This window comes from Pseudophryne corroboree, chromosome 2, assembly GCF_028390025.1.
Source record: "Pseudophryne corroboree isolate aPseCor3 chromosome 2, aPseCor3.hap2, whole genome shotgun sequence".
NCBI classification, from domain to species: Eukaryota; Metazoa; Chordata; class Amphibia; order Anura; family Myobatrachidae; genus Pseudophryne; species Pseudophryne corroboree.
Window position 1 is genome coordinate 1040518984 of NC_086445.1, and position 27707 is coordinate 1040546690.

At 47.5% G+C, this 27707-nt stretch overlaps 1 protein-coding gene across 3 annotated transcripts in view; it reads right to left on the minus strand.

Moving 5' to 3' along the window:
* LOC135050363 (uncharacterized) overlaps positions 1-27707 on the minus strand; it is a 172711-nt gene that overhangs the window by 114525 nt on the left and 30479 nt on the right. The window lies entirely within an intron of this gene.

Below are 27707 nucleotides of genomic sequence, written 5' to 3' on the forward strand. Positions count from 1 at the left end.
CGGACATGTGGACAAGTGGAGCAGGGCAGGGTCAGGACTATATGACTGTGACAGCCCACTGGGTAGATGTATGGACTCCCGCCGCAAGAACAGCAGCGGCGGCACCAGTAGCAGCATCTCGCAAACGCCAACTCTTTCCTAGGCAGGCTACGCTTTGTATCACCGCTTTCCAGAATACGCACACAGCTGAAAACCTCTTACGGCAACTGAGGAAGATCATCGCGGAATGGCTTACCCCAATTGGACTCTCCTGTGGATTTGTGGCATCGGACAACGCCAGCAATATTGTGTGTGCATTAAATATGGGCAAATTCCAGCACGTCCCATGTTTTGCACATACCTTGAATTTGGTGGTGCAGAATTTTTTAAAAAACGACAGGGGCGTGCAAGAGATGCTGTCGGTGGCCAGAAGAATTGCGGGACACTTTCGGCGTACAGGCACCACGTACAGAAGACTGGAGCACCACCAAAAACTACTGAACCTGCCCTGCCATCATCTGAAGCAAGAAGTGGTAACGAGGTGGAATTCAACCCTCTATATGCTTCAGAGGTTGGAGGAGCAGCAAAAGGCCATTCAAGCCTATACAATTGAGCACGATATAGGAGGTGGAATGCACCTGTCTCAAGTGCAGTGGAGAATGATTTCAACGTTGTGCAAGGTTCTGATGCCCTTTGAACTTGCCACACGTGAAGTCAGTTCAGACACTGCCAGCCTGAGTCAGGTCATTCCCCTCATCAGGCTTTTGCAGAAGAAGCTGGAGGCATTGAAGAAGGAGCTAAAAGGGAGCGATTCCGCTAGGCATGTGGGACTTGTGGATGCAGCCCTTAATTCGCTTAACAAGGATTCACGGGTGGTCAATCTGTTGAAATCAGAGCACTACATTTTGGCCACCGTGCTCGATCCTAGATTTAAAGCCTACCTTGGATCTCTCTTTCCGGTAGAGATGAGCGGGTTCGGTTTCTCTGAATCCGAACCCGCCAGAACTTCATGTTTTTTTTCACGGGTCCGAGCGACTCGGATCTTCCCGCCTTGCTCGGTTAACCCGAGCGCGCCCGAACGTCATCATGACGCTGTCGGATTCTCGCGAGGCTCGGATTCTATCGCGAGACTCGGATTCTATATAAGGAGCCGCGCGTCGCCGCCATTTTCACACGTGCATTGAGATTGATAGGGAGAGGACGTGGCTGGCGTCCTCTCCGTTTAGAATAGATTAGAGAGACACTTGATTTACTAATTTTGGGGAGCATTAGGAGTACTCAGTACAGTGCAGAGTTTTGCTGATAGTGACCAGTGACCACCAGTTTTATTTATAATCCGTTCTCTGCCTGAAAAAAGCGATACACAGCACACAGTGACTCAGTCACATACCATATCTGTGTGCACTGCTCAGGCTCAGGCCAGTGTGCTGCATCATCTATTATCTATATATAATATTATATATATCTGTCTGACTGCTCAGCTCACACAGCTTATAATTGTGGGGGAGACTGGGGAGCACTACTGCAGTGCCAGTTATAGGTTATAGCAGGAGCCAGGAGTACATAATATATTATATAGTGAGTGACCACCAGACACACAGTGCAGTTTATTTAATATATCCGTTCTCTGCCTGAAAAAAGCGATACACACAGTGACTCAGTCAGTCACATACCATATCTGTGTGCACTGCTCAGGCTCAGGCCAGTGTGCTGCATCATCTATATATTATATATCTGTCTGACTGCTCAGCTCACACAGCTTATAATTGTGGGGGAGACTGGGGAGCACTACTGCAGTGCCAGTTATAGGTTATAGCAGGAGCCAGGAGTACATAATATTATATTAAAATTAAACAGTGCACACTTTTGCTGCAGGAGTGCCACTGCCAGTGTGACTAGTGACCAGTGACCTGACCACCAGTATATATAATATTAGTAGTATACTATCTCTTTATCAACCAGTCTATATATTAGCAGCAGACACAGTACAGTGCGGTAGTTCACGGCTGTGGCTACCTCTGTGTCGGCACTCGGCAGCCCGTCCATAATTGTATATACCACCTAACCGTGGTTTTTTTTTCTTTCTTTATACATACATACTAGTTACGAGTAGAGATGAGCGCCTGAAATTTTTCGGGTTTTGTGTTTTGGTTTTGGGTTCGGTTCCGCGGCCGTGTTTTGGGTTCGAACGCGTTTTGGCAAAACCTCACCGAATTATTTTTGTCGGATTCGGGTGTGTTTTGGATTCGGGTGTTTTTTCCCAAAAACACTAAAAAACAGCTTAAATCATAGAATTTGGGGGTCATTTTGATCCCAAAGTATTATTAACCTCAAAAACCATAATTTACACTCATTTTCAGTCTATTCTGAATACCTCACACCTCACAATATTATTTTTAGTCCTAAAATTTGCACCGAGGTCGCTGTGTGAGTAAGATAAGCGACCCTAGTGGCCGACACAAACACCGGGCCCATCTAGGAGTGGCACTGCAGTGTCACGCAGGATGTCCCTTCCAAAAAACCCTCCCCAAACAGCACATGATGCAAAGAAAAAAAGAGGCGCAATGAGGTAGCTGTGTGAGTAAGATTAGCGACCCTAGTGGCCGACACAAACACCGGGCCCATCTAGGAGTGGCACTGCAGTGTCACGCAGGATGGCCCTTCCAAAAAACCCTCCCCAAACAGCACATGACGCAAAGAAAAAAAGAGGCGCAATGAGGTAGCTGTGTGAGTAAGATTAGCGACCCTAGTGGCCGACACAAACACCGGGCCCATCTAGGAGTGGCACTGCAGTGTCACGCAGGATGGCCCTTCCAAAAAACCCTCCCCAAACAGCACATGACGCAAAGAAAAAAAGAGGCGCAATGAGGTAGCTGACTGTGTGAGTAAGATTAGCGACCCTAGTGGCCGACACAAACACCGGGCCCATCTAGGAGTGGCACTGCAGTGTCACGCAGGATGTCCCTTCCAAAAAACCCTCCCCAAACAGCACATGACGCAAAGAAAAAAAGAGGCGCAATGAGGTAGCTGTGTGAGTAAGATTAGCGACCCTAGTGGCCGACACAAACACCGGGCCCATCTAGGAGTGGCACTGCAGTGTCATGCAGGATGTCCCTTCCAAAAAACCCTCCCCAATCAGCACATGATGCAAAGAAAAAGAAAAGAAAAAAGAGGTGCAAGATGGAATTATCCTTGGGCCCTCCCACCCACCCTTATGTTGTATAAACAAAACAGGACATGCACACTTTAACCAACCCATCATTTCAGTGACAGGGTCTGCCACACGACTGTGACTGATATGACGGGTTGGTTTGGACCCCCCCCAAAAAAGAAGCAATTAATCTCTCCTTGCACAAACTGGCTCTACAGAGGCAAGATGTCCACCTCATCTTCACCCTCCGATATATCACCGTGTACATCCCCCTCCTCACAGATTATCAATTCGTCCCCACTGGAATCCACCATCTCAGCTCCCTGTGTACTTTGTGGAGGCAATTGCTGCTGGTCAATGTCTCCGCGGAGGAATTGATTATAATTCATTTTAATGAACATCATCTTCTCCACATTTTCTGGATGTAACCTCGTACGCCGATTGCTGACAAGGTGAGCGGCGGCACTAAACACTCTTTCGGAGTACACACTTGTGGGAGGGCAACTTAGGTAGAATAAAGCCAGTTTGTGCAAGGGCCTCCAAATTGCCTCTTTTTCCTGCCAGTATAAGTACGGACTGTGTGACGTGCCTACTTGGATGCGGTCACTCATATAATCCTCCACCATTCTATCAATGTTGAGAGAATCATATGCAGTGACAGTAGACGACATGTCCGTAATCGTTGTCAGGTCCTTCAGTCCGGACCAGATGTCAGCATCAGCAGTCGCTCCAGACTGCCCTGCATCACCGCCAGCGGGTGGGCTCGGAATTCTGAGCCTTTTCCTCGCACCCCCAGTTGCGGGAGAATGTGAAGGAGGAGATGTTGACAGGTCGCGTTCCGCTTGACTTGACAATTTTGTCACCAGCAGGTCTTTCAACCCCAGCAGACCTGTGTCTGCCGGAAAGAGAGATCCAAGGTAGGCTTTAAATCTAGGATCGAGCACGGTGGCCAAAATGTAGTGCTCTGATTTCAACAGATTGACCACCCGTGAATCCTTGTTAAGCGAATTAAGGGCTGCATCCACAAGTCCCACATGCCTAGCGGAATCGCTCCCTTTTAGCTCCTTCTTCAATGCCTCCAGCTTCTTCTGCAAAAGCCTGATGAGGGGAATGACCTGACTCAGGCTGGCAGTGTCTGAACTGACTTCACGTGTGGCAAGTTCAAAGGGCATCAGAACCTTGCACAACGTTGAAATCATTCTCCACTGCACTTGAGACAGGTGCATTCCATCTCCTATATCGTGCTCAATTGTATAGGCTTGAATGGCCTTTTGCTGCTCCTCCAACCTCTGAAGCATATAGAGGGTTGAATTCCACCTCGTTACCACTTCTTGCTTCAGATGATGGCAGGGCAGGTTCAGTAGTTTTTGGTGGTGCTCCAGTCTTCTGTACGTGGTGCCTGTACGCCGAAAGTGTCCCGCAATTTTTCTGGCCACCGACAGCATCTCTTGCACGCCCCTGTCGTTTTTTAAAAAATTCTGCACCACCAAATTCAAGGTATGTGCAAAACATGGGACGTGCTGGAATTTGCCCATATTTAATGCACACACAATATTGCTGGCGTTGTCCGATGCCACAAATCCACAGGAGAGTCCAATTGGGGTAAGCCATTCCGCGATGATCTTCCTCAGTTGCCGTAAGAGGTTTTCAGCTGTGTGCGTATTCTGGAAAGCGGTGATACAAAGCGTAGCCTGCCTAGGAAAGAGTTGGCGTTTGCGAGATGCTGCTACTGGTGCCGCCGCTGCTGTTCTTGCGGCGGGAGTCCATACATCTACCCAGTGGGCTGTCACAGTCATATAGTCCTGACCCTGCCCTGCTCCACTTGTCCACATGTCCGTGGTTAAGTGGACATTGGGTACAACTGCATTTTTTAGGAGACTGGTGAGTCTTTTTCTGACGTCCGTGTACATTCTCGGTATCGCCTGCCTAGAGAAGTGGAACCAAGATGGTATTTGGTAACGGGGGCACACTGCCTCAATAAATTGTCTAGTTCCCTGTGAACTAACGGCGGATACCGGACGCACGTCTAACACCAACATAGTTGTCAAGGACTCAGTTATCCGCTTTGCAGTAGGATGACTGCTGTGATATTTCATCTTCCTCGCAAAGGACTGTTGAACAGTCAATTGCTTACTGGAAGTAGTACAAGTGGGCTTACGACTTCCCCTCTGGGATGACCATCGACTCCCAGCGGCAACAACAGCAGCGCCAGCAGCAGTAGGCGTTACACGCAAGGATGCATCGGAGGAATCCCAGGCAGGAGAGGACTCGTCAGACTTGCCAGTGACATGGCCTGCAGGACTATTGGCATTCCTGGGGAAGGAGGAAATTGACACTGAGGGAGTTGGTGGGGTGGTTTGCGTGAGCTTGGTTACAAGAGGAAGGGATTTACTGGTCAGTGGACTGCTTCCGCTGTCACCCAAAGTTTTTGAACTTGTCACTGACTTATTATGAATGCGCTGCAGGTGACGTATAAGGGAGGATGTTCCGAGGTGGTTAACGTCCTTACCCCTACTTATTACAGCTTGACAAAGGGAACACACGGCTTGACACCTGTTGTCCGCATTTCTGGTGAAATACCTCCACACCGAAGAGCTGATTTTTTTGGTATTTTCACCTGGCATGTCAACGGCCATATTCCTCCCACGGACAACAGGTGTCTCCCCGGGTGCCTGACTTAAACAAACCACCTCACCATCAGAATCTTCCTGGTCAATTTCCTCCCCAGCGCCAGCAACACCCATATCCTCCTCATCCTGGTGTACTTCAACACTGACATCTTCAATCTGACTATCAGGAACTGGACTGCGGGTGCTCCTTCCAGCACTTGCAGGGGGCGTGCAAATGGTGGAAGGCGCATGCTCTTCACGTCCAGTGTTGGGAAGGTCAGGCATCGCAACCGACACAATTGGACTCTCCTTGTGGATTTGGGATTTCAAAGAACGCACAGTTCTTTGCGGTGCTTTGCCTTTTGCCAGCTTGAGTCTTTTCAGTTTTCTAGCGAGAGGCTGAGTGCTTCCATCCTCATGTGAAGCTGAACCACTAGCCATGAACATAGGCCAGGGCCTCAGCCGTTCCTTGCCACTCCGTGTGGTAAATGGCATATTGGCAAGTTTACGCTTCTCCTCCGACAATTTTATTTTAGGTTTTGGAGTCCTTTTTTTACTGATATTTGGTGTTTTGGTTTTGACATGCTCTGTACTATGCCATTGGGCATCGGCCTTGGCAGACGACGTTGCTGGCATTTCATCGTCTCGGCCATGACTAGTGGCAGCAGCTTCAGCACGAGGTGAAAGTGGATCTTGATCTTTCCCTAATTTTGGAACCTCAACATTTTTGTTCTCCATATTTTAATAGGCACAACTAAAAGGCACCTCAGGTAAACAATGGAGATGGATGGATTGGATACTAGTATACAATTATGGACGGGCTGCCGAGTGCCGACACAGAGGTAGCCACAGCCGTGAACTACCGCACTGTACTGTGTCTGCTGCTAATATATAGACTGGTTGATAAAGAGATAGTATACTCGTAACTAGTATGTATGTATAAAGAAAGAAAAAAAAACCACGGTTAGGTCACTGGTATATACAATTATGGACGGGCTGCCGAGTGCCGACACAGAGGTAGCCACAGCCGTGAACTACCGCACTGTACTGTGTCTGCTGCTAATATAGACTGGTTGATAAAGAGATAGTATACTACTAATATTATATACTGGTGGTCAGGTCACTGGTCACTAGTCACACTGGCAGTGGCACTCCTGCAGCAAAAGTGTGCACTGTTTAATTTTAATATAATATTATGTACTCATGGCTCCTGCTATAACCTATAACTGGCACTGCAGTAGTGCTCCCCAGTCTCCCCCACAATTATAAGCTGTGTGAGCTGAGCAGTCAGACAGATATATAATATATATAGATGATGCAGCACACTGGCCTGAGCCTGAGCAGTGCACACAGATATGGTATGTATGTGACTGAGTCACTGTGTGCTGTGTATCGCTTTTTTCAGGCAGAGAACGGATTATAAATAAAAGTGGTGGTCACTGGTCACTATCAGCAAAACTCTGCACTGTACACTACTGAGTACTCCTAATGCTCCCCAAAATTAGTAAATCAAGTGTCTAAACGGAGAGGCCACGTCCTCTCCCTATCAATCTCAATGCACGTGTGAAAATGGCGGCGACGCGCGGCTCCTTATATAGAATCCGAGTCTCGCGATAGAATCCGAGCCTCGCGAGAATCCGACAGCGTCATGATGACGTTCGGGCGCGCTCGGGTTAACCGAGCAAGGCGGGAAGATCCGAGTCGCTCGGACTCGTGAAAAAAAACATGAAGTTCTGGCGGGTTCGGATTCAGAGAAACCGAACCCGCTCATCTCTAGTTACGAGTATACTATCTCTTTATCAACCAGTCTATATTAGCAGCAGACACAGTACAGTGCGGTAGTTCACGGCTGTGGCTACCTCTGTGTCGGCACTCGGCAGCCCGTCCATAATTGTATATACCACCTAACCGTGGTTTTTTTTTCTTTCTTTATACATACATACTAGTTACGAGTATACTATCTCTTTATCAACCAGTCTATATATTAGCAGCAGACACAGTACAGTGCGGTAGTTCACGGCTGTGGCTACCTCTGTGTCGGCACTCGGCAGCCCGTCCATAATTGTATATACCACCTAACCGTGGTTTTTTTTTCTTTCTTTATACATACATACTAGTTACGAGTATACTATCTCTTTATCAACCAGTCTATATTAGCAGCAGACACAGTACAGTGCGGTAGTTCACGGCTGTGGCTACCTCTGTGTTGGCACTCGGCAGCCCGTCCATAATTGTATATACCACCTAACCGTGGTTTTTTTTTCTTTCTTTATACATACATACTAGTTACGAGTATACTATCTCTTTATCAACCAGTCTATATATTAGCAGCAGACACAGTACAGTGCGGTAGTTCACGGCTGTGGCTACCTCTGTGTCGGTACTCGGCAGCCCGTCCATAATTGTATATACCACCTAACCGTGGTTTTTTTTTCTTTCTTTATACATACATACAAGTTACGAGTATACTATCTCTTTATCAACCAGTCTATATATTAGCAGCAGACACAGTACAGTGCGGTAGTTCACGGCTGTGGCTACCTCTGTGTCGGCACTCGGCAGCCCGTCCATAATTGTATATACCACCTAACCGTGGTTTTTTTTTCTTTCTTTATACATACATACTAGTTACGAGTATACTATCTCTTTATCAACCAGTCTATATATTAGCAGCAGACACAGTACAGTGCGGTAGTTCACGGCTGTGGCTACCTCTGTGTCGGCACTCGGCAGCCCGTCCATAATTGTATATACCACCTAACCGTGGTTTTTTTTTCTTTCTTTATACATACATACTAGTTACGAGTATACTATCTCTTTATCAACTAGTCTATATATTAGCAGCAGACACAGTACAGTGCGGTAGTTCACGGCTGTGGCTACCTCTGTGTCGGCACTCAGCAGCCCGTCCATAATTGTATATACCACCTAACCGTGTTTTTTTTTTCTTTCTTTATACATACATACTAGTTACGAGTATACTATCTCTTTATCAACCAGTCTATATATTAGCAGCAGACACAGTACAGTGCGGTAGTTCACGGCTGTGGCTACCTCTGTGTCGGCACTCGGCAGCCCGTCCATAATTGTATATACCACCTAACCGTGGTTTTTTTTTCTTTCTTTATACATACATACTAGTTACGAGTATACTATCTCTTTATCAACCAGTCTATATATTAGCAGCAGACACAGTACAGTGCGGTAGTTCACGGCTGTGGCTACCTCTGTGTCGGCACTCGGCAGCCCGTCCATAATTGTATACTAGTATCCAATCCATCCATCTCCATTGTTTACCTGAGGTGCCTTTTAGTTGTGCCTATTAAAATATGGAGAACAAAAATGTTGAGGTTCCAAAATTAGGGAAAGATCAAGATCCACTTCCACCTCGTGCTGAAGCTGCTGCCACTAGTCATGGCCGAGACGATGAAATGCCAGCAACGTCGTCTGCCAAGGCCGATGCCCAATGTCATAGTACAGAGCATGTCAAATCCAAAACACCAAATATCAGTAAAAAGCCTCTTTTTTTCTTTGCGTCATGTGCTGTTTGGGGAGGGTTTTTTGGAAGGGACATCCTGCGTGACACTGCAGTGCCACTCCTAGATGGGCCCGGTGTTTGTGTCGGCCACTAGGGTCGCTAATCTTACTCACACAGCTACCTCATTGCGCCTCTTTTTTTCTTTGCGTCATGTGCTGTTTGGGGAGGGTTTTTTGGAAGGGCCATCCTGCGTGACACTGCAGTGCCACTCCTAGATGGGCCCGGTGTTTGTGTCGGCCACTAGGGTCGCTAATCTTACTCACACAGCTACCTCATTGCGCCTCTTTTTTTCTTTGCATCATGTGCTGTTTGGGGAGGGTTTTTTGGAAGGGACATCCTGCGTGACACTGCAGTGCCACTCCTAGATGGGCCCGGTGTTTGTGTCGGCCACTAGGGTCGCTTATCTTACTCACACAGCGACCTCGGTGCAAATTTTAGGACTAAAAATAATATTGTGAGGTGTGAGGTATTCAGAATAGACTGAAAATGAGTGTAAATTATGGTTTTTGAGGTTAATAATACTTTGGGATCAAAATGACCCCCAAATTCTATGATTTAAGCTGTTTTTTAGTGTTTTTTGAAAAAAACACCCGAATCCAAAACACACCCGAATCCGACAAAAAAAATTCGGTGAGGTTTTGCCAAAACGCGTTCGAACCCAAAACACGGCCGCGGAACCGAACCCAAAACCAAAACACAAAACCCGAAAAATTTCAGGCGCTCATCTCTACTTTCCGGCAGACACAAGTCTGCTGGGGTTGAAAGACCTGCTGGTGACAAAATTGTCAAGTCAAGCGGAACGCGACCTGTCAACATCTCCTCCTTCACATTCTCCCGCAACTGGGGGTGCGAGGAAAAGGCTCAGAATTCCGAGCCCACCCGCTGGCGGTGATGCAGGGCAGTCTGGAGCGACTGCTGATGCTGACATCTGGTCCGGACTGAAGGACCTGACAACGATTACGGACATGTCGTCTACTGTCACTGCATATGATTCTCTCAACATTGATAGAATGGTGGAGGATTATATGAGTGACCGCATCCAAGTAGGCACGTCACACAGTCCGTACTTATACTGGCAGGAAAAAGAGGCAATTTGGAGGCCCTTGCACAAACTGGCTTTATTCTACCTAAGTTGCCCTCCCACAAGTGTGTACTCCGAAAGAGTGTTTAGTGCCGCCGCTCACCTTGTCAGCAATCGGCGTACGAGGTTACATCCAGAAAATGTGGAGAAGATGATGTTCATTAAAATGAATTATAATCAATTCCTCCGCGGAGACATTGACCAGCAGCAATTGCCTCCACAAAGTACACAGGGAGCTGAGATGGTGGATTCCAGTGGGGACGAATTGATAATCTGTGAGGAGGGGGATGTACACGGTGATATATCGGAGGGTGAAGATGAGGTGGACATCTTGCCTCTGTAGAGCCAGTTTGTGCAAGGAGAGATTAATTGCTTCTTTTTTGGGGGGGGTCCAAACCAACCCGTCATATCAGTCACAGTCGTGTGGCAGACCCTGTCACTGAAATGATGGGTTGGTTAAAGTGTGCATGTCCTGTTTTGTTTATACAACATAAGGGTGGGTGGGAGGGCCCAAGGACAATTCCATCTTGCACCTCTTTTTTCTTTTCTTTTTCTTTGCATCATGTGCTGATTGGGGAGGGTTTTTTGGAAGGGACATCCTGCGTGACACTGCAGTGCCACTCCTAGATGGGCCCGGTGTTTGTGTCGGCCACTAGGGTCGCTAATCTTACTCACACAGTCAGCTACCTCATTGCGCCTCTTTTTTTCTTTGCGTCATGTGCTGTTTGGGGAGGGTTTTTTGGAAGGGACATCCTGCGTGACACTGCAGTGCCACTCCTAGATGGGCCCGGTGTTTGTGTCGGCCACTAGGGTCGCTAATCTTACTCACACAGCTACCTCATTGCGCCTCTTTTTTTCTTTGCGTCATGTGCTGTTTGGGGAGGGTTTTTTGGAAGGGACATCCTGCGTGACACTGCAGTGCCACTCCTAGATGGGCCCGGTGTTTGTGTCGGCCACTAGGGTCGCTAATCTTACTCACACAGCTACCTCATTGAGCCTCTTTTTTTCTTTGCGTCATGTGCTGTTTGGGGAGGGTTTTTTGGAAGGGCCATCCTGCGTGACACTGCAGTGCCACTCCTAGATGGGCCCGGTGTTTGTGTCGGCCACTAGGGTCGCTAATCTTACTCACACAGCTACCTCATTGCGCCTCTTTTTTTCTTTGCGTCATGTGCTGTTTGGGGAGGGTTTTTTGGAAGGGACATCCTGCGTGACACTGCAGTGCCACTCCTAGATGGGCCCGGTGTTTGTGTCGGCCACTAGGGTCGCTTATCTTACTCACACAGCGACCTCGGTGCAAATTTTAGGACTAAAAATAATATTGTGAGGTGTGAGGTATTCAGAATAGACTGAAAATGAGTGTAAATTATGGTTTTTGAGGTTAATAATACTTTGGGATCAAAATGACCCCCAAATTCTATGATTTAAGCTGTTTTTTAGTGTTTTTTGAAAAAAACACCCGAATCCAAAACACACCCGAATCCGACAAAAAAAATTCGGTGAGGTTTTGCCAAAACGCGTTCGAACCCAAAACACGGCCGCGGAACCGAACCCAAAACCAAAACACAAAACCCGAAAAATTTCAGGCGCTCATGCAGTTACAGGCAAGGAGCTACAAAGCATCAAATGTAAAGACTGTGTAAGTGAGACTACAGATTAGAGACAGTCAATGAGAATCTGGAGCTTTTATTGACTATAAACCCTGTAATTAGTCAGCCAGGAAGAGCTGTTTGACTTGCAGCAAGTTAGTTTTACCAGGAGCAGCGCTAATTCATATGATAGGTTGCATCACCATGGTATACCATTCAGGAACAGTTAACCTTTGTTTGCTACTTAACCCGGGTGAAAAACAATAAGAGAGCTCTCAATACTCATTCAGCCGTGCACGTGCTCTAGGGGACTCCTTACCTTACCGACTTAAAGCGATTTGCATGCATACCCCGGTACAGGTAGAAAGGGAATTTATTGTATGACCTGATGTCATTGCAACATGTATATTTTATGGTTCATTATATATTGAATGTTGTGTTTATATTAGTCTAAAGCTTGAATTACAAGATTAACTAGCGGTTCACTATACCTAGCAGCCGGTATTTACTTTAGTATGGAAGAGGTGACATAGTTCAGGGAAGTGTGTAGAAAAGCTAAACCGTTTGCAGGAATGCGACGCAGACTGAGAGACAACCGCTATCATTCAGTTCCTGTGCTAATTGCGTGTTTTAATTTGATTTTAATTAGTTCCTGTTTTGACGTCACAAACACGCCCTGCGTTCGACCAGCCACGCCTACGTTTCCCCAGCCTCTCCTGCGTTTTTATCCGACACGCCTGCATTTTTTATACACTCCCCAAAAACGTCCCGTTACCACCCAGAAACACCCACTTCATGTCAATCACTCTGCGGTCATCAGTGCGACTGAAAAGCGTCTCTAGACCTTGTGTGAAACTGGCTTTTGTGAAAGTACGTCACGCGTGCGCATTGTGTACCATAGGCATGCGCAGAAGTACCGCTTTTTTACCTATTAGCTGTACTGCGAACGAAAGCAGCTAGCGATTAACTCGGAATGAGGGTCAGAGAGACAAGGGACAGACAATAGAGGTTCTGCCAGGCTGCAGCTGTGGAAGAATGGATAGAAACTAGTGATGAGCACCGGAAATTTTTCGGGTTTTGTGTTTTGGTTTTGGGTTCGGTTCCGCGGCCGTGTTTTGGGTTCGAACGCGTTTTGGCAAAACCTCACCGAATTTTTTTTGTCGGATTCGGGTGTGTTTTGGATTCGGGTGTTTTTTTCAAAAAACCCTAAAAAACAGCTTAAATCATAGAATTTGGGGGTAATTTTGATCCCATAGTATTATTAACCTCAATAACCATAATTTCCACTCATTTTCAGTCTATTCTGAACACCTCACACCTCACAATATTATTTTTAGTCCTAAAATTTGCACCGAGGTCGCTGGATGACTAAGCTCAGCGACCCAAGTGGCCGACACAAACACCTGGCCCATCTAGGAGTGGCACTGCAGTGTCACGCAGGATGGCCCTTCCAAAAAACACCCCCCAAACAGCACATGACGCAAAGAAAAAAAGAGGCGCAATGAGGTAGTTGTGTGACTAAGATAAGCGACCCAAGTGGCCGACACAAACACTTGGCCCATCTAGGAGTGGCACTGCAGTGTCACGCAGGATGGCCCTTCCAAAAAACACTCCCCAAACAGCACATGACGCAAAGAAGAAAAAAAAAAGAGGCGCAATGAGGTAGCTGTGTGAGTAAGCTAAGCGACCCTAGTGGCCGACACAAACACCTGGCCCATCTAGGAGTGGCACTGCAGTGTCACGCAGGCTGGCCCTTCAAAAAACTACTCCCCAAACAGCACATGACGCAAAGAAAAATGAAAGAAAAAAGAGGTGCAAGATGGAATTGTCCTTGGGACCTCCCACCCACCCTTATGTTGTATAAACAGGACATGCACACTTTAACCAACCCATCATTTCAGTGACAGGGTCTGCTACACGACTGTGACTGAAATGACGGGTTGGTTTGGACCCCCACCAAAAAAGAAGCAATTAATCTCTCCTTGCACAAACTGGCTCTACAGAGGCAAGATGTCCACCTCATCATCATCCTCCGATATATCACCGTGTACATCCCCCTCCTCACAGATTATCAATTCGTCCCCACTGGAATCCACCATCTCAGCTCCCTGTGTACTTTGTGGAGGCAATTGCTGCTGGTGAATGTCTCCACGGAGGAATTGATAATTCATTTTAATGAACATCATCTTCTCCACATTTTCTGGATGTAACCTCGTACGCCGATTGCTGACAAGGTGAGCGGCGGCACTAAACACTCTTTCGGAGTACACACTTGTGGGAGGGCAACTTAGGTAGAATAAAGCCAGTTTGTGCAAGGGCCTCCAAATTGCCTCTTTTTCCTGCCAGTATAAGTACGGACTGTCTGACGTGCCTACTTGGATGCGGTCACTCATATAATCCTCCACCATTCTTTCAATGGGGAGAGAATCATATGCAGTGACAGTAGACGACATGTCCGTAATCGTTGTCAGGTCCTTCAGTCCGGACCAGATGTCAGCATCAGCAGTCGCTCCAGACTGCCCTGCATCACCGCCAGCGGGTGGGCTCGGAATTCTGAGCCTTTTCCTCGCACCCCCAGTTGCGGGAGAATGTGAAGGAGGAGATGTTGACAGGTCGCGTTCCGCTTGACTTGACAATTTTCTCACCAGCAGTTCTTTGAACCCCTGCAGACTTGTGTCTGCCAGAAAGAGAGATCCAAGGCAGGTTTTAAATCTAGGATCGAGCACGGTGGCCAAAATGTAGTGCTCTGATTTCAACAGATTGACCACCCGTGAATCCTTGTTAAGCGAATTAAGGGCTCCATCCACAAGTCCCACATGCCTAGCGGAATCGCTCTGTGTTAGCTCCTCCTTCAATGTCTCCAGCTTCTTCTGCAAAAGCCTGATGAGGGGAATGACCTGACTCAGGCTGGCAGTGTCTGAACTGACTTCACGTGTGGCAAGTTCAAAAGGTTGCAGAACCTTGCACAACGTTGAAATCATTCTCCACTGCGCTTGAGACAGGTGCATTCCACCTCCTATATCGTGCTCAGTTGTATAGGCTTGAATGGCCTTTTGCTGCTCCTCCAACCTCTGAAGCATATAGAGGGTTGAATTCCACCTCGTTACCACTTCTTGCTTCAGATGATGGCAGGGCAGGTTTAGGCGTTTTTGGTGGTGCTCCAGTCTTCTGTACGTGGTGCCTGTACGCCGAAAGTGTGCCGCAATTCTTCTGGCCACCGACAGCATCTCTTGCACGCCCCTGTCGTTTTTTAAATAATTCTGCACCACCAAATTCAAGGTATGTGCAAAACATGGGACGTGCTGGAATTTGCCCATATTTAATGCACACACAATATTGCTGGCGTTGTCCGATGCCACAAATCCACAGGAGAGTCCAATTGGGGTAAGCCATTCTGCAATGATCTTCCTCAGTTGCCGTAAGAGGTTTTCAGCTGTGTGCGTATTCTAGAAAGCGGTGATACAAAGCGTAGCCTGCCTAGGAAAGAGTTGGCGTTTGCGAGATGCTGCTACTGGTGCCGCCGCTGCTGTTCTTGCGGCGGGAGTCCATACATCTACCCAGTGGGCTGTCACAGTCATATAGTCCTGAGTCTGCCCTGCTCCACTTGTCCACATGTCCGTGGTTAAGTGGACATTGGGTACAACTGCATTTTTTAGGACACTGGTGAGTCTTTTTCTGAGGTCTGTGTACATTTTCGGTATCACCTGCCTAGAGAAGTGGAACCTAGATGGTATTTGGTACCGGGGACACAGTACCTCCAACAAGTCTATAGTTGGCTCTGCAGTATTGATGGATACCGGAACCACGTTTCTCACCGCCCAGGATGCCAGGGCCTCAGTTATCCGCTTTGCAGCAGGATGACTGCTGTGATATTTCATCTTCCTCGCAAAGGACTGTTGGACAGTCAATTGCTTGGTGGAAGTAGTAAAAGTGGTCTTGCGACTTCCCCTCTGGGATGACCATCGACTCCCAGCAGCAACAACAGCAGCGCCAGCAGCAGTAGGCGTTACACGCAAGGATGCATCGGAGGAATCCCAGGCAGGAGAGGACTCGTCAGAATTGCCAGTGACATGGCCTGCAGGACTATTGGCATTCCTGTGGAAGGAGGAAATTGACACTGAGGGAGTTGGTGGGGTGGTTTGCGTGAGCTTGGTTACAAGAGGAAGGGATTTACTGGTCAGTGGACTGCTTCCGCTGTCGCCCAAAGTTTTTGAACTTGTCACTGACTTATGATGAATGCGCTGCAGGTGACGTATAAGGGAGGATGTTCCGAGGTGGTTAACGTCCTTACCCCTACTTATTACAGCTTGACAAAGGCAACACACGGCTTGACACCTGTTGTCCGCATTTCTGTTGAAATACTTCCACATCGAAGAGCTGATTTTTTTGGTATTTTCACCAGGCATGTCAATGGCCATATTCCTCCCACGGACAACAGGTGTCTCCCCGGGTGCCTGACTTAAACAAACCACCTCACCATCAGAATCCTCCTGGTCAATTTCCTCCCCAGCGCCAGCAACACCCATATCCTCCTCATCCAGTGGTGCAAGTGGGCGGGTACGGGTGGGTACGGCGTACCCGTAAGAATTTAGCCGTGGGTACGCCGTACCCACACCGACGGGCCGCCGCTCCTCTTCCTTCCCTCCCTCCCCCACGCCGCACCGCCGCACACGCCTCTGATGTGAGGGCAGGAGAGTGCAGCCTGCGCCTCTCGTTCCCCTCAGTCTCCGGTGGGTGTTTCAGTTTACTTCAGCGCCGATCCGTGAGCCAATCAGAGCTCGCACCCGCGAGCTCTGATTAGCTCACGGATCGGCGCTGAATTAAACTGAGACACCCGCCGAAGACTGAGGGGAACGAGAGGCGCAGGCTGCACTCTCCTTCCCTCACATGACAGACAGGAGGACAGCGACGGCAGCGGTGAGTAGGGGAGGGGGGCATGTTATACCTGGCACTGGGGGGGCATGTATACCTGGCACTGGGGGCATATCTGGCACAGGGGGGCATATATACCTGGCACTGGGGCATATCTGGCACAGGGGGGCATATATATACCTGGCACTGGGGGATATCTGGCACAGGGGGGCATGTATACCTGGCACTGGGGGCATATCTGGCACAGGGGGGCATATATACCTGGCACTGGGGGCATATCTGGCACAGGGGGGCATATATACCTGGCACTGGGGGATATCTGGCACAGGGGGGCATGTATACCTGGCACTGGGGGCATATCTGGCACAGGGAGGCATATATACCTGGCACTGGGGGATATCTGGCACAGGGGGGCATGTATACCTGGCACTGGGGGATATCTGGCACTGGGGGGGCATGTTATACCTGGCACTGGGGGATATCTGGCACTGGGGGGGCATGTTATACCTGGCACTGGGGGATATCTGGCACTGGGGGGGCATGTATACCTGGCACTGGGGGATATCTGGCACTGGGGGGGCATCTATACCTGGCACTGGGGGATATCTGGCACTGGGGGGGCATGTATACCTGGCACTGGGGGATATCTGGCACTGGGGGCATATCTAGCACAGGGGGGCATATATACCTGGCACTGGGGGATATCTGGCACAGGGGGGCATGTATACCTGGCACTGGAGGATATCTGGCACTGGGGGCATATCTGGCACTGTAGGGGCATTTCTGTATCTGGCACGGGGGGCAATGTATATCTGACACAGTGGGGGCATTTGTGTATCTAGCACTGTGGGGCAATGTGTATCTGACACTGTGAGGCAATGTATGGCACTCTGGGGGCATTTCTGTATCTGGCACTGTGGGGCAATGTGTATCTGGCACTGTGGGGCAATGTGTATCTGGCACTGTGGGGCAATGTGCATCTGGCACTGTGGGGCAATGTGCATCTGGCACTGTGGGGCAATGTGTATCTGGCACTCTGGGGACATTTGTGTATCTGGCACTGTGGGGCAATGTGTATCTGGCACTGTGGGGCAATGTGTATCTGGCACTCTGGGGACATTTGTGTATCTGGCACTGTGGGGCAATGTGCATCTGGCACTGTGGGGCAATGTGTATCTGGCACTGTGAGGCAATGTGTATCTGACACTCTGGGGACATTTGTGTATCTGGCACTCTGGGGACATTTGTGTATCTGGCACTGTGGGGCAATGTGTATCTGGCACTGTGGGGTTATATGTATCTGGCACTGTGGGGCAATGTATATCTAGCACTGTGGTGCAACGTGTATCTGACACTATTGGGGTCATACGTGTATCTGCCCCTCCCCCATATGTGTATCACGCCCCCATTTTCATTGGCCACACCCCATGTGGCATTTGGCCACACCCATTTTTTTGCGCGCGCGCCTTAGGCGCGCGCACACAGTACCCGTAAGACATTTTTTCTACTTGCACCACTGTCCTCATCCTGGTGTACTTCAACACTGACATCTTCAATCTGACTATCAGGAACTGGACTGCGGGTGCTCCTTCCAGCACTTGCAGGGGGCGTGCAAATGGTGGAAGGCGCATGCTCTTCACGTCCAGTGTTGGGAAGGTCAGGCATCGCAACCGACACAATTGGACTCTCCTTGTGGATTTGGGATTTCGAAGAATGCACAGTTCTTTGCTGTGCTTTTGCCAGCTTAAGTCTTTTCATTTTTCTAGCGAGAGGCTGAGTGCTTCCATCCTCATGTGAAGCTGAACCACTAGCCATGAACATAGGCCAGGGCCTCAGCCGTTCCTTGCCACTCCGTGTGGTAAATGGCATATTGGCAAGTTTACGCTTCTCCTCCGACGATTTTATTTTAGATTTTTGAGTCCTTTTTTTACTGATATTTGGTGTTTTGGATTTTACATGCTCTGTACTATGACATTGGGCATCGGCCTTGGCAGACGACGTTGATGGCATTTCATCGTCTCGGCCATGACTAGTGGCAGCAGCTTCAGCACGAGGTGGAAGTCGATCTTGATCTTTCCCTATTTTTGGAACCTCAACATTTTTGTTCTCCATATTTTAATAGGCACAACTAAAAGGCACCTCAGGTAAACAATGGAGATGGATGGATACTAGTATACTTATGGATGATGAGTGACTGCCGACACAGAGGTAGCTACAGCCGTGGACTACCGTACTGTGTCTGCTAGTATAGACTGGATGATAAGGATATAAAAAATATATATATATCACTACTGCAGGACAGGTATATATTATATAATGACGGACCTGCTGGACACTGTCAGCACTGCAGACTCCTAAACTACTAGTATGAAGAAGATAGAAAAAAAAAACCCCACCACAGGTAGGTATACAATTATGGACGAGCGACTGCCGACACAGAGGTAGCTACAGCCGTGGACTACCGTACTGCGTCTGCTAGTATAGACTGGATGATAATGATATAAAAAATATATATATATCACTACTGCAGGACAGGTATATATTATATAATGACGGACCTGCTGGACACTGTCAGCACTGCAGACTCCTAAACTACTAGTATGAAGAAGATAGAAAAAAAAACCCACCACAGGTAGGTATACAATTATGGACGAGCGACTGCCGACACAGAGGTAGCTACAGCCGTGGACTACCGTACTGCGTCTGCTAGTATAGACTGGATGATAATGATATAAAAAATATATATATATCACTACTGCAGGACAGGTATATATTATATAATGACGGACCTGCTGGACACTGTCAGCACTGCAGACTCCTAAACCACTAGTATGAAGAAGATAGAAAAAAAAAACCCACCACAGGTAGGTATACAATTATGGACGAGCGACTGCCGACACAGAGGTAGCTACAGCCGTGGACTACCATACTGCGTCTGCTAGTATAGACTGGATGATAATGATATAAAAAAAATATATATATATCACTACTGCAGGTATATATTTATAATATAATGAATGACGGACCTGCTGGACACTGTCAGCAGAATGCGTTTATAGAATAAAAAAAAAAAACACCACACGAGTGTTTAACTTTTTCAGGCAGACAATATACTGGTGGTCACTGGTCAGTCACACTGGCAGCAAAAGTGTGCACTGTTAAATATGTACTCCTGATATAACTGCTCCCTAGTCTCCCCCACAATTAAGCTGTGTGAGCAGTGAGCACTCAGCACAGTCAGATATACATAGATGATATTATCATGCAGCACACTGAGGCTGAGCACAGATATGGTATGTGACTGTGTATCGTTTTTTTTTAGGCAGAGAACGGATTATATTAAATAATAAATAAAACTGGTGGTCACCACTAGTATAACTATCAGCAAAACTCTGCACTCTCTGAGTACTCCTAATGCTCCAGTAAATCAAGTGTCTCACTCTCTATCTAAACGGAGAGGACGCCAGCCACGTCCTCTCCCTATCAATCTCAATGCACGTGTGAAAATGGCGGCGACGCGCGGCTCCTTATATAGAATCCGAGTCTCGCAATAGAATCCGAGTCTCGCGAGAATCCGACAGTGGGATGATGACGTTCAGGCGCGCTCGGGTTAACCGAGCAAGGCGGGAAGATCCGAGTCTGCCTCGGACCCGTGTAAAAAGGCTGAAGTTCGGGGGGGGTTCGGTTTCCGAGAAACCGAACCCGCTCATCACTAATAGAAACCAAACACGAACTCTCCCAGTAGGTGGATTGCCCATGGGCTAGGAGAGAACATATAACACGCAACAAAACAAGAATGTGAGAGGCAGTAAGGGAACACAAAAGACTAGCACTGGTACCAGAACAAAATTTAGCAAACGGGACAGGTGATGGGATGTCTTGGGGTTGGACACAAAGGTATAAACCAGAATCTGTGGCTAAGGCTGCGTGGCAAGGGATCACGCTGCAACAGAAACTCAATGACCAGTAAGCAGTGCCAGGCAGATTCAGAAGATAAGGAGACAGGAGACAGTCACCAGCCTCCTGCAGCCAAGCTCAGCAGAGTCTGCAATGCAGGGAGGCACCGAGCATGAAAGGCGCACTCCCCGCTCTGCTACTCTGCTGCCGGCTGTCGCTGCCCCTGTCAAACAGTCTGTTTGGCAGCGGCGCGGTTAGCGTGAAGCAGCACTTCACGGCAGCACCCCCAATAGCGTCCCAGCTGCTGCCGGCTGGGACACACACGCTGCCCGCTGATACGCACTACCCACGGTGGGAGAGACAGTATCCACCTCCGCGCCTGGAGTTGCGGCATGCCTCTTCACCACCCGGTAAGTGTAGAAGCCGGGCATCCCTCATCCCCAAAACGGCTCAGGGAGGGGGAAATGGGGTAGTGACTACTTGCTGAGTGTTTCCACCCTAGATCACCAGAGAAAAAATAAGAGAAAATATATGTGAAAATACAGTAGGCAATTCAAAAAGCGCTACCTAAGTGGCAGCCAGAATATGAGCACTTGAAGGGGAACCTCAAAAAAAAACCTATGGGTATACACTATAATACAAAGGTAAGTGATTTTTTTTTCTGGCGCTCATAAAGAACAAATCTTATTTTTCCTTTATGGATAGAATGTCCTTCCGTTCTTTATGGGATGTCCACTAGGATCACAAGTTCCAGAATTCAGTCTATGCTTGACTATGTGTGTGTAAACATTAGAGATGAGCGGGTTCGGTTCTCCGAGAACAGAACCCCCCCGAACTCCACGTGGTTTACACGGGTCCGAGGCAGCCTCGGTTCTTCCCGCCTTACTCGGAAAACCTGAACGAAGGAAAACGTCATCATCCCGCTGTCGGATTCTCGCGAGATTCGGATTCCATATAAAGAGCCGCACGTCACCGCCATTTTCACTCGTGCATTGTAGATTGAGCGGAGAGGACGTGGCTACGTTCTCTGAGTGGAAAGCTCAATATCAGCTCAATATCTGTGCGCAGTATCAGTGCTGCATTGTGGTGACCAGTTTACTACAGTACAATAGTCCATTGCTGTATCTTGCTGCTCCGTGTCAGTTCTAGTATCCTCATCAGTGGTCAATATCTGTGCTCAGTATCAGTGCTGAATTGTGGTGACCAGTATATAATACTAGTACAATAGTCCATTGCTGCATCTTGCTGCTCCGTGTCAGTTTTAGTATCCTCATCAGTGCTCAATATCTGTGCTCAGTATCAGTGCTGCATTGTGGTGACCAGTATATCATACTATTACAGCACAATAGTCCATTGCTGTATCTTCCTGCTCCGTGTCAGTTCTAGTATCCTCATCAGTGCTCAATATCTGTGATCAGTATCAGTGCTGCATTGTGGTGACCAGTATATAATACTACTACAGTACAATAGTCCATTGCTGCATCTTGCTACTCCGTGTCAGTTCTAGTATCCTCATCAGTGCTCAATATCTGTGATCAGTATCAGTGCTGCATTGTGGTGACCAGTATATCATACTACTACAGTACAATAGTCCATTGCTGCATCTTGCTACTCCGTGTCAGTTCTAGTATCCTCATCAGTGCTCAATATCTGTGCTCAGTATCAGTGCTGCATTGTGGTGACCAGTATATAATACTACAGTACAATAGTCCATTGCTGCATCTTGCTATCTCCGTGTCAGTTCTAGTATCCTCATCAGTGCTTAATATCTGTGCTCAGTATCAGTGCTGCATTGTGGTGACCAGTATATAATACTAGTACAATAGTCCATTGCTGCATCTTGCTGCTCCGTGTCATTTCTAGTATCCTCATCAGTGCTCAATATCTGTGCTCAGTATCAGTGCTGCATTGTGGTGACCAGTATATAATACTATTACAGTACAATAGTCCATTGCTGCATCTTGCTACTCCGTGTCAGTTCTAGTATCCTCATCAGTGCTCAATATCTGTGCTCAGTATCAGTGCTGCATTGTGGTGACCAGTATATAATACTACTACAGTACAATAGTCCATTGCTGCATCTTGCTGCTCCGTGTCAGTTCTAGTATCCTCATCAGTGCTCAATATCTGTGATCAGTATCAGTGCTGCATTGTGGTGACCAGTTAATAATACTACTACAGTACAATAGTCCATTGCTGCATCTTGCTGCTCCGTGTCAGTTCTAGTATCCTCATCAGTGCTCAATATCTGTGCTCAGTATCAGTGCTGCATTGTGGTGACCAGTATATAATACTATTACAGCACAATAGTCCATTGCTGCATCTTGCTGCTCCGTGTCAGTTCTAGTGTCCTCATCAGTGCTCAATATCTGTGTTCAGTATCAGTGCTGCATTGTGGTGACCAGTATATAATACTATTACAGTACAATAGTCCATTGCTGCATCTTGCTGCTCCGTGTCAGTTCTAGTATCCTCATCAGTGCTTAATATCTGTGCTCAGTATCAGTGCTGCATTGTGGTGACCAGTATATAATACTACTACAGTACAGCATTCCAGTGCTGCATCTTGCTGCTCCGTGTCAGTTCTAGTATCCTCATCAGTGGTCAATATCTGTGCTCAGTATCAGTGCTGCATTGTGGTGACCAGTATATAATACTATTACAATAGTCCATTGCTGCATCTTGCTGCTCCGTGTCAGTTCTAGTATCCTCATCAGTGCTCAATATCTGTGCTCAGTATCAGTGCTGCATTGTGGTAACCAGTATATAATACTACTACAGTACAATAGTCCATTGCTGCATCTTGCTACTCCGTGTCAGTTCTAGTATCCTCATCAGTGCTCAGTATCTGTGATCAGTATCAGTGCTGCATTGTGGTGACCAGTATATAATACTACTACAGTACAGTAGTCCATTGCTGCATCTTGCTACTCCGTGTCAGTTCTAGTATCCTCATCAGTGCTCAGTATCTGTGATCAGTATCAGTGCTGCATTGTGGTGACCAGTATATAATACTACTACAGTACAGTAGTCCATTGCTGCATCTTGCTACTCCGTGTCAGTTCTAGTATCCTCATCAGTGCTCAATATCTGTGCTCAGTATCAGTGCTGCATTGTGGTGACCAGTATATAATACTACTACAGTACAATAGTCCATTGCTGCATCTTGCTGCTCCGTGTCAGTTCTAGTATCCTCATCAGTGCTTAATATCTGTGCTCAGTATCAGTGCTGCATTGTGGTGACCAGTATATAGTAGTACAGTAGTCCAGTGCTGCATCTTGCTGCTCCGTGTCAGTTCTAGTATCCTCATCAGTGCTCAATATCTGTGATCAGTATCAGTGCTGCATTGTGGTGACCAGTATATAATACTATTACAGTACAATAGTCCATTGCTGCATCTTGCTGCTCCGTGTCAGTTCTAGTGTCCTCATCAGTGCTCAATATCTGTGCTCAGTATCAGTGCTGCATTGTGGTGACCAGTATATAATACTACTACAGTACAATAGTCCATTGCTGCATCTTGCTGCTCCGTGTCAGTTCTAGTATCCTCATCTGTGCTTAGTATCACTACTCATTGTCTTGCTGCTGCATTGTGGTGACCAGTATACTACAGTACAATAGTCCAGTGCTGTTCTCGCTGCCCAGTGTCAGTTCTAGTATCCTCATCAGTGCTCAGTATCACTACTCATTGTCTTGTGCTGCATTTTGGTGACCAGTATACTACAGTACATTACTAATAGTCCAGTGTCTTGTGCTGCATCTTGCTGCTGTAGGGTGCTGTGGTAGTGTCCTGTCACTGTGCATAGGTCATCATCATTCCAGTCACAGTGGTATCTGGGGGGTGACAATTCCAGAGGGCTTTTGTGCTGCTCACTAATACAAGTACAGTGTCTTGTGCTGCATCGTGCTGCTCAGTGTCAGTTCTCCGTAGTATCACCAGTGCTCAGTATAATCAGTGCTCAGTATAATCAGTGCTCAGTATAGTCAGTCGCTTGGCTTAGTCATACAGATACCTCATTGCACCTCTTCGACATCTTTGCATGAGGTGCTGTTTGGGGCCTCGTTTTTGAAAAGTGCCATCCTGTGTGATACTGCCGTATGAGTCCAGGGGTACTGCTGTATTAGTCCTGGGGTACTGCCGTATAAGTCCACCAATTGCATATTTTTTTTAAGTAACTGGAGTGTGCTGGAGATGCTGTCAGTGAACCGAACAATTACGGCCCACTCTTGACATTCAGCCACTGCGTGAGACTACTAGATGGGCCAGGTGGTTGTGACGCTTAGCTTAGGCCTACAGCAACCTCGGTGCACCTGTTTTTCGTCTTTGCATCATGTGCTGTTAGGGGCCTTTTTTTGATATCTGCCCTCCTGTCTGACACTGCAGTGCCACTCCTAGATGGGCCAGGTGTTTGTGTCGGCCACTTGGGTCGCTTAGCTTAGTCATCCAGTGACCTCGGTGCAACCTTTTGGCCTAAAAACAATATTGTGAGGTGTTCAGAATTGACTGGAAATGAGTGGAAATTATGGTTATTGAGGTTAATAATACCATAGGAGCAAAATTACCCCCAAATTCTATGATTTAAGCTGTTTTTGAGTTTTTTTTTTCTAAAAAAAACACCCGAATCCAAAACGCACCCGAATCTGACAAAAATTATTAAGGGAGGTTTTGCCAAAATGCATCCGAATCCAAAAAACGACCGCGGAACCGAATCCAAAACCAAAACACAAAACCCGAAAAATGCCCGCTGCACAGCTCTAGTAAACATACGCGTTGGTCCGTTCTCATGCAATTTCCTACAGTCGGATTTGCATGGAACTGGTGTTTATGCAGTTCCTTTTGAAGCATAAGAGGTTGAATCCTCAGGTGGTCTCCCGGGTTAGACTCCTGGTCTAAAGCTCTTTTCCGGAGTTGCCCGCTCCACAGCCTCTGCGTCTCCTGTCTATACCGACCGGTCCCAATCCCTAAGGAACCTTGAGAAAGATCCCAGAAGGGATTGAAACCGGTACTACTACTGTGGGAATTACAGATGTAACCACGCTCATCTTACTGCGATGTACGGCTTGTTGCATGGCGTGCTAGGCTGCACACATTCATAGATGGCGAGTGCGCCATTTTTTCCTAAAAGAATGAATGAAGCGATCAATGGCTGCAAATAATCCCAGCCTGGCACGCCATGCAGCATGCCGCAAGATGAGCATTGCCACATCTGTATGTGTAAGGGGCACTACAGTGTGCATTGTGTATAAGGGGCATTACTTTGGGCATTGTGATTAAGGGGCACTACTGTGCAAGGGGCACTACTATGTAGCATAATGTGAATAAGGGACACTACTATGTGGTGTAATATGAATCAGGGGCTCTATGTGCAGTGTAATATGAATAAGATTGTGCTACTGTGTGGCGTAATTAGAATTGCTACTGTTGTGTGGCCATGCCCCTTCCTTGTGAGACCACACCCCTTCGGCAAATGCTATCCCTTTATTAAATAAGGGAGGAAGGGCGCAAATTTATAGTTTGCAGGGGGGTGCCGAACACCCTATTACCGGCCCTGATTCCTCAGACATATTTTCAACACATTTGATAGACTGGAGTTAATTCCTCTCTATGCCACCACTTTTCCAAGTTTCACTTTTACTTAAACCCCCTCTTTCCCTGCTCCACATTTACTGAATCAACTCCCGCATCCCAGCTCCACCTATACTTAAACCAACTTCCTTCTCAATTCCACCTTTACTTAAACCAGCCCCTTTCCAGCTTCACCTTTATTTAAGCCACCTCCCTTTGCAGTTCTACCTTTTCTTAAACCACCCCCTTCCCAGTTCCACTTGTACTGAGCCACCTCCCTTTCCAGCTCTACCTTTACTTAAGACACCCCATTCCCAAATCCACCTTTACTTAAGTCACCTCCCTTCCCAGCACCACCTTTACTTAAGCCAACCCCATCCCAGATACACCTTTACTTACACTGCTACCCATCCCAGATCCACCTTTACTTACACTACTACCCATCCCAGATCCACCTTTACTTACACTGCTACCCATCCCAGATCCAACTTTACTTACACTACTACCCATCCCAGATCCACGTTTACTTACACTGCTACCCATCCCAGATCCACCTTTACTTACACTGCTACCCATCCCAGATCCACCTTTACTTACACTACTACCCATCCCAGATCCACCTTTACTTACAATACCACCCATCCCAGATCCACCTTTACTTACACTGCTACCCATCCCAGATCCACCTTTACTTACACTGCTACCAATCCCAGATCCACCTTTACTTACACTACCACCCATCCCAGATCCACCTTTACTTACACTACCACCCATCCCAGATCCACCTTTACTTACACTGCTACCCATCCCAGATCCACCTTTACTTACACTGCTATCCATCCCAGATCCACCTTTACTTACACTACCACCCATCCCAGATCCACCTTTACTTACACTACCACCCATCCCAGATCCACCTTTACTTACACTGCTACCCATCCCAGATCCACCTTTACTTACACTACCACCCATCCCAGATCCACCTTTACTTACACTGCTACCCATCCCAAATCCACCTTTACTTACACTACCACCCATCCCAGATCCACCTTTACTTACACTACCACCCATCCCAGATTCACCTTTACTTACACTACTACCCATCCCAGATCCACCTTTACTTACACTACCACCCATCCCAGATCCACCTTTACTTACACTACCACCCATCCCAGATCCACCTTTACTTACACTACCACCCATCCCAGATCCACCTTTACTTACACTACCACCCATCCCAGATCCACCTTTACTTACACTGCTACCCATCCCAGATCCACCTTTACTTACACTACCACCCATCCCAGATCCACCTTTACTTACACTACCACCCTTCCCTGCTCCACCTCTTTTTTGCTGTGGGCATTATGTGTAAGGGCAATACTACTGTGGGCATTATGTGTATAAGGAGCACTACTGTGGGTATT